We start from the raw sequence: 8686 nt of genomic DNA, 5'->3' as shown, positions 1-8686 counted from the left end.
TACGATGTCTTGGATTGGAAGGATCAATATTGTGAAAATGACTATACAACCCAAAGCAATCTACAGATTCAATGCAATCCCTATCAAATTACCAATGGCATTTTTTATGGAACTAGAACAAAAAATCTTAAAATTTGTATGGAGACACAAAAGATCCCGAATAGCCAAAGCAGTCTTGAGGGAAAAATACGGAGCTGGAGAAATCAGACTCCCTGACTTCAGACAATACTACAAAGCTACAATAATCAAGACAATATGGTACTGGCACAAAATCAGAAACATAGATCAATGGAACAAGATAGAAAGCCCAGAGATAAACCCACACACCTATGGTCAACTAACCTATGACAAAGAGGCAAGGATATACAATGGAGAAAAGACAGTCTCTTCAATAAGTGGTGCTGGGAAAACTGGACAGCTACATGTAAAAGAATGAAATTAGAACACTCCCTAACACCATACACAAAAATAAATTCAAAATGGATTAAAGACCTAAATGTAAGACTGGACACTACAAAACTCTTGGAGGAAAACATAGGAAGAACACTCTATGACATAAATCACAGCAAGATCATTATTGATCCACCTCCTAAAGTAATGGAAATAAAAACAAAAATAAACAAATGGGACCTAATGAAACTTCAAAGCTTTTGCACAGCAAAGGAAACCATAAACAAGATGAAAACACAACCCTCAGAATGGGAGAAAATATTTGCAAATGAATCAACAGATAAAGGATTAATCTCCAAAATATACAAGCAACTTATGCAGCTCAATATCAAAAAAAAAAAAAAAAAAAACAACCCAATCCAAAAATGGGCAGAAGACCTAAGTAAACATTTCTCCAAAGAAGACATACAGATGGCCAAGAAGCACATGAAAAGCTGCTCAACATCACTAATTATTAGAGAAATGCAAATCAAATCTACAATAAGGTATCACCTCACACCAGTTAGAATGGGCATTATCAGAAAAGCTACAAACAACAAATGCTGGAGAGGGTGTGGAGAAAAGGGAACCCTCTTGCACTGTTGTTGGGAATGTAAATTGATACAGCCACTGTGGAGAACAGTATGGAGGTTCCTTAAAAAACTAAAAATAGAATTACCATATGATGTAGCAATCCCACTACTGGGCATATACCCAGAGAAAACCATAATTCAAAAAGACACATGCATCCCAATGTTCATTGCAGCACTATTTACCATAGCCAGGTCATGGAAGCAACCTAAATGCCCATCAACAGACGAATGGATAAAGAAGTTGTGGTACATATATACAATGGAATATTACTCAGCCATAAAAAGGAATGCAATTGGGTCATTTGTTGAGACGTGGATGGATCTAGAGACTGTCTTACAGAGTGAAGTAAGTCAGAAGGAGAAAAACAAATATCGTCTATTAACACATATATGTGGAACCTAAAAATATGGTACAGATGAACCGGTTTGCAGGGCAGAAATTGAGACACCGATGTAGAGAACAAATGTATGGACACCAAGGGGGGAAAGCCACAGGGGTTGGGGGTGGGATGCGATGAATTGGGAGATTGGGATTGACTTGTATACACTGGTGTTTATAAAATTGATGACTAATAAGAACCTGCTGTATAAAAAAATAAATTAAATGAAATTTAAAAATTAAAAATAAAATCTAAAAAAAAAACATTTAAGAAATAAATGTAAAAAAAAAAAAGAAGCTTTACTTTTTTAAAATATACATCAGGTTAGGTTCCAAAGGTTATTTCTGAACCCACTTGTTTATAACTTTAAAGTGTTGGAAGGGGTTTTTACATGTATTTCCTTGATGCAGTTCTAACTAAATTGAGGTATGATTTGTCCCTTCACAGTTTTAAAGCCAAGTTCAAATTGGATGTCGTCTCAGGGAACGTTTCCCAAAATAGATCAGTGTCATCTACATTAAAAATTAGCAAAGCCTGTTGATCACCAAACCCCCCCGCAATACACTCACACACACCCCCCCACAAAAACCCACACCCACACACAGACGCCACACACTGATAATCTCCAAGGCAACCACAGAATGCCCCAATGTCTCTTTGCTTCCTCATCACTCCTTTGATATTTAGATTCCAGTAGGTGTTGAACCATTGCACATTCAAGAGCTGCACTAGAACTTCTTTCCATCAAGAGCATTTTCACCTTGTTTAGTCTTTACTCTTGTAACAAACTTTGAACCTTCTCCGGAATGAATATTAGACTAGTGGGTTTCCAGCATGGATGCTGACTCTCTGGCCACACATGTAGAAGGTTATCCGTTTTGCTCAAAACCTTCTTCATATCTTGCTGAAGCACCGTATTCGTTATCAATGGCATGATCTAATCTCTGTCCTTTCAGAAGCATTCCTTCTCACTATACTGCAAGTTCATCCATTTGTAATATTCATAATCTTTTCACTACTTTCTAATTTTAAACATTCATCTTGTTTTTTATACATTGTACATATACACCTCTTTCTACTAGCATTTACCACACATTGCTCATGGTAACTAGGAGATATAGGACAATCATCTGGAAACATGAAGGACCCACTTGAGGCTCTTGGTCAATATTTTAAGGTGATTTCTGTCAGCACGGTTGAATGTTTTCCCCTAGGCACCTCCAGCTGAGGTGTGGGTATGGAATAGAAGAGAATTGGATTTAGCCAGGGTTGTAGTTTTGCCTGCACGTAAGACGATGAGAGAGATGGCCAAGAGATTTGATTTGTGCAGTGACTACAAACATTGACCTTGGAGTTTTAAGCTGGATAGGAAGAAAGAGAAGATATTGAACCATGAGAAATAGTGATAAGATGGAATGATCAATTGATTGGAGATGACTTGAAGAGTCAAAGATCATTGGAAACAGCTGTCAGGGTAGAGAAAATGAGATGAAAAGATGAAAGATAGTGATCAGAGAGGAATGGTATAATGGCTGGGTTGCAGGTAACAATCTTGACAAGGTCTACAGTTTGACTTAGGGAGTGAGGAGGCTGAGGTAGGGTGGACAGCAAGATCATGGGGAGAAGAGACATTAAGGTTGTGAGCAGCCATGCTGTGAAAGCATCACATATACATATACTGAGATCACCAAGAGTTAAGATATAAGTAGTATGGAGAGCATGAGAGTGAGCCAGGAGCTGAAATTGCCAAAAAAAAATGAGGAGTTGGGGTGATAACCTGGGAGTCAGTAGATAACAGCCAGGATTCCACTAGATGCAATAGTAATATTACTAAAAACCTCAGAACTGAGCATAAAGACCAATACTCACATTTTAGCCCATAGGTCTAGGCCAGTTAAGCACTAGAACCATGAATAAATCAAGCCCATTGACAAATTTTTATCTGAGGGACAATACACTTTTAAAAAGTTTGGATTAGTTGTCAACAGATAAAAATAGAAGAAATCTCATAAAAGTCCAATTTCCACCTTCTCTTGAAAAATGGAAAGTTTCGATGTTGGGCTCAAACTGACATACAGGAATAATACAGTGAAGTTGAGTGCTGACTGCCCCATCAAACAGTACACACTCGCTCCAGTTTACCACAGTCCCCACCACTCCCTCATGTCTCACTTGGCCTCTTTTACTAAGTTACTTATCAGTTCCCCTATAGGCATTTGAGTTTTTAATCCTATCTCAAATCAATAGACAATATTTTGGCCAAATGACTGTAAAAGATTGCTAAAGCTATGCTTAAAAGTGAATCTCATAGAAGGAAAAGTATTTACGTGTTGGAGAGCTCTTTTCAGTTGGAATTTAAATTTACTGAAGATTTACCGCCTTGCCCCACCACTTCACAAGCAATTATCCTCATTGAATCAACATTCCTAAATTACAATGCATTCCAAATTATATTCCAAATATATTCTTTGTGTCATAGAGATAAAGATTAAGAACCTAAAACGTACCTTACGCTCAACCTTCTTAACTTATAAGAAGAGAATGGAAGGAAGCATAGGGAGTTAAGGTAAGATGTTCAAGGTCATGAACCATGCTGCATGGCATAACTGGAATTTAAATTCTGGTCTTAACTCCCCCAAATTAAATTTAAAAATAATCATTTATCTGGTTTAGGATCTTTTGCAAATACTTTTGTTGTAAAATATTGCAAAAATTATTGCAAAAGCTTACAGAGTTTAATATATTAATATATGTGTACTTATCACCCAGCTTTATTAAAATTTCAAATATCTTTAGATTTGGGAAAGAAATATTTTAGATAGAGCTGAAGCCCTTCCCACATGTTCACCCCAAGTCTCTTCACTTCCCTTCCTCCTCAGAGGCAGCCATTATGGCAAATTTGGTATCTTTCATTTAGGAAGGCATTTAAAAGTAAATAAATTCTAAAAGTAATTATATTTATGGAGATATTTTATTCCTACTAAGATGTGTGAACATACAGTGCTAAAAGGAGAATGCATATAGAGTTTATTTACAGACCAAAATCACCCTACAAAAGGAGATGGAGCAATTCCAAATATGCCTCCAAGCGAAGTCCCAAATTGAAACTAAGTATTACTGACTCAAGACAATACATGAGACTCATTGATTTCAATAATATGAACTAAATCCTGTTTCTCCAAGAGTAAAAGTGAGGAGAGATGCTTCTAGGCAAGGCCAGGTTCGTGGGCATGCAACCTGTGTGGTCACACAGAGCCCCACAGCTCAAACGGTCCCACGCTTGGTTTAATGCTCTGCTATTGCTGTCTTGAAATTCTGGATAATTTTTGAACAAGGGGCGCCACATTTCCATTCTGCGCTAGGCCCTGCTTATTACATAGCTGGTTCTGGTCTCGGGGCAAGTGAGAGCCAAACTGAACCTTCCATCCCCAACTCTCTCTCCCTAAGATGCAGCTGTCTTCTAGTGACTCCTGAGCTGACAGTGGCTGCCAAATTTGCTTTTTCCTCAGGAGGGTGCTGTTCTACCTTTAATACTCAGTTCTAATCTTAGATGCAGACTTCATGCCTAGTTTCCCATGCACAGCTGTATATAAAAGAGGGAATGTTTAAGTAGGGTTTTAAAGGCCAAGTTACTTCAAAAGGGAAATGGACATGGAAATACAGATAGGTAAGAATTACAGTCATTTATTGAGCTCTTACCTTGTGCCAGGTGCTATGCTAAGCAGAGTAAATGCAGTATTTCTTTTATCTGTACAACACCTTATGAGATAGATGTTATTATCTCCCTTTTACAGGTAACAAAACTGAGGACCAGAGAGTTAAGTACCTTCCCAATGGCAGATAGCTAGTGAGAGGAAGAATTAGAATCTGAGCCTTGTCCTGTCTGCCTCCAGAGACCATGAATGGAAGGCTTTCGTTTGTTTGTTTTAATCTCTCTAATAGATAGATTTTACTTAATCTAATCATTCATCCTTTGAATAAATCATTTCCTTTTGGTATTTCAAAAATATCTCTAGAGCAAAACATCAGAGTAAGAGGGATCAGTTAGTCTCACTGGATCAATGGCTTTCTAAGCTTAGTAAATCATTCCCAGGTCATCATTCAAACGAGTGCTCCAGGAAAATTCCTTGTTTCTCCATGTTAGAGGCCTTTGAGGCAGCTCACAAATGATTTAATCGTGAATAATCTGTGAGTGCTAAGGTGCTAATTTTGACAATAGCTTTAATGAATGTTTAATACATTCTAGATGTTATTTTAAGTATTTCGCATACATTGTCTCTTTTAATTCCCACTATCAGCCCTGTGAAAGTGGTATGATTGCTATTATCCCCATTTTGCCGATGAAGAAACTGAGGCCCACAAATATATATATATATATCTCAGTGAAAAGAATGAAGGTTGCATTGATAAATTAACTTGTCCCCAAATGCGTGGTAATATTTCCTCTACTCTCACTTTAACCCATTGTATAATGTGTGTGGTTTTATATCAGGAGGTACTGAAATTTGGAGGATTATGTTATTCTGTGCTGTGAATAGGGTGTTCTGTAAAACCTTATTCAAGTAATATTCTTCTGAAACAAGCTTGGGCTGCTACATTGCCAGTCTTTTGTTAGATCTTTGGTGATCCCAGCCAAATTGGCCTTTTGCTTATTTTAAATTAATCTAGGATCTTAAAGAGTTATACATTCTAAAAGAGGAGAGGGCTTATTAATACTGACAGTGAAGAGACACAGAGAGCAACGTTTCTTTGCTACTAAAAGTAACTACTTATACAGCTCATAGTCACAGACCCAAATTCAGGCTCTCTTTTCAGGTTGCATCCTTACCCAGCTCCAGGTTGGAAGGAGGCACTTTTCTCTGCCACCTCCATCACTACTGGGACTAGTCTAATTATCCTCAACATGTACATGTCTCAGAGTATGCTTAGTTATGTGGCAAATAGGTAAACTCTCTATCAACAAGAGAAAGATGCTCTCCAAAGGTAAGATCTCTATCAGCAAGAGAAAGATGCTCTCCAAACAATTCAGAAGGCCACCATTTGAACCCTTCCTGCTTGCCCTAGAATTGACTTCTTTTAAGATGATTAAACTTGGGGACAATTATTCCATTTGTGTGAAACTCTTATACAGAAGTGTGGTCCTGGTCAGAATTTTATCTTTAGTTACTTTTATTCATGAAACATTTCATTGATCACTCTCTCCATCATATTTTCCTAAAAGAAAAATATTTTAACATTTTAAAAAATTTCTGGAACAATAAATCTTTATAGAATTATTTTTCTTAGTTGAGCTATTCTTATAAGTGTTAGCATAAGAACATTTCTTAATCTCTGACCCCAAATCCTGAAATTCAAAAACAAATTTTAAAATGAAAACATTTTTCCAAATTAGCAACAAACATATATGATTTGTAAACCTGTCCAAAATTAATATCTGTTCAACTGCTTGTCAAATCACATAAATATATTACGCATTTTGATAAATACTGAGCATAAACATTAAAATTCCATTGACACTGAATCTCTTAACATAAAGGATAGTGCCTTTTTAAAAAGTTAGTTTAAAAATTTGTGGAAAATACTAATTTTTGCTAGAATGAGTCAAGAACAAGCATCAATTCTATTGCAATTTTTTTTTCATTTTTAAAGATTTAGATGCTGGAGGAATCTTTCCTGTAAGTAAGTAGATGGAAATGGAAGGAGTTTTGTGATAGAAATGTCACTCAGTTCTTGTAATTCTTTATGAGCTATGTGTTAAAATTATATAATGATTCATTATCAGGCTTTGTTTTATAGTCAGTTTCCAATTTGAGTTCTCTTAATTTCTTCATCTATCTTTGCAAACAAGGAACATGGAACCCGCCAGACTTCGAATAGAATTTTTTATCCACTCATTAAAGATACTTACTTTCTCCATATCCACACTAATATTTCAAATTGTTCTTTTTGTGTGGTACCCTGAAGGTGTTTATAACCTAGGGAATTTCCCATAGCAATTTAGAATAAGTATGATGTTTGTCTATTTTAGGGAAAGTAGAAAGAAGGGAAGTGTTGAAAGGGATTCTAGCCATGGGTGCCTTTTCATATTTCAGGAAAGAGTATGAATGGAAGTTAGATATCTGGAAATCAATTCCTCAGAACTACACTTGGAATGTTTCAATTATCCATAGGAATATATATATCTTGCCACAAGCTATGGGAAACCATTAATAACATTAATCAAAGTAGTGATATGTTCAGATTTGAGCATTAGGAAGATCACTGTGGCTGCAGAGAAGAGAGATCAATAGGCTGGGGGTGAAATGAAGGGACAGGTACCAGTGGCTAAAGGAGTAAAACCAAGACATTGTGACATTGTCACAATGTGACATTTAGACATTGTGAGCCACAGAAAGAACTTGGAGTTAGGGAAGTGCTAAAATTTGGCTACTGGTGGCTCAGAGCTACAGACTGGCACTATTAACTCATGATCTCCTTGAGATTTTATATCCATCTAGATCATAGGCATTATGTAGAATGAATCCTAGGGAACAATGGAATAGGATATATTTATATATATATATTTTTTAACCTTGAGAGTTCTGTTTTTTTTTTTTTTAGTACACCTTTATTGGAGTATATTTGCTTCACAAAACCGTGTTAGTTTCTGTTGTACAAAAAAGTGAATCAGCCGTATGCATACATATATCCCCATATCTCCTCCCTCTTGCATCTCCCTCCCACCCTCCCTATCCCACCCCTCTAGGTGGTCACAAAGCACCGAGCTGATCTCCCTGTGCTATGCGGCGGCCGCTTCCCACTAGCTATCTGTTTTACATTTGGTAGTGTATATATGTCCATGCCACTCTGTCACTTCATCCCATCTTACCCTTCCCCCTCCCTGTGTCCTCAAGTCCATTCTCTACGTCTACGTCTTTATTCCTGCTCTGCCACTAGGTTCATTAGTACCATTTTGTTGTTGTTAGATTCCATATATATGTGTTAGCATACAATATTTGTTTTTCTCTTTCTGGCTTACTTCACTCTGTTATGACAGACTCTAGGTCCATCCACCTCACTACAAGTAACTCAATTTCGTTTCTTTTTAAGGCTGAGTAATATTCCATTGTATATATGTGTCACATCTTCTTTATCCATTCACTTGTTGATGGACATTTAGGTTGCTTCCATGTCCTGGCTATTGAGTTTTCAGTAATCTCAATTCAAAAAGAAAATATCACGAATTGAATAATTTCCTAGATTTCTGTATGTTTTGGAAGCTAGTAAAATAAATCAACTTCTATT

This window comes from Balaenoptera musculus, chromosome 1, assembly GCF_009873245.2.
Source record: "Balaenoptera musculus isolate JJ_BM4_2016_0621 chromosome 1, mBalMus1.pri.v3, whole genome shotgun sequence".
Lineage (NCBI taxonomy): Eukaryota > Metazoa > Chordata > Mammalia > Artiodactyla > Balaenopteridae > Balaenoptera > Balaenoptera musculus.
The sequence above is the reverse complement of the archived record's forward strand: the minus strand, read 5'-3'. Positions refer to the sequence as shown.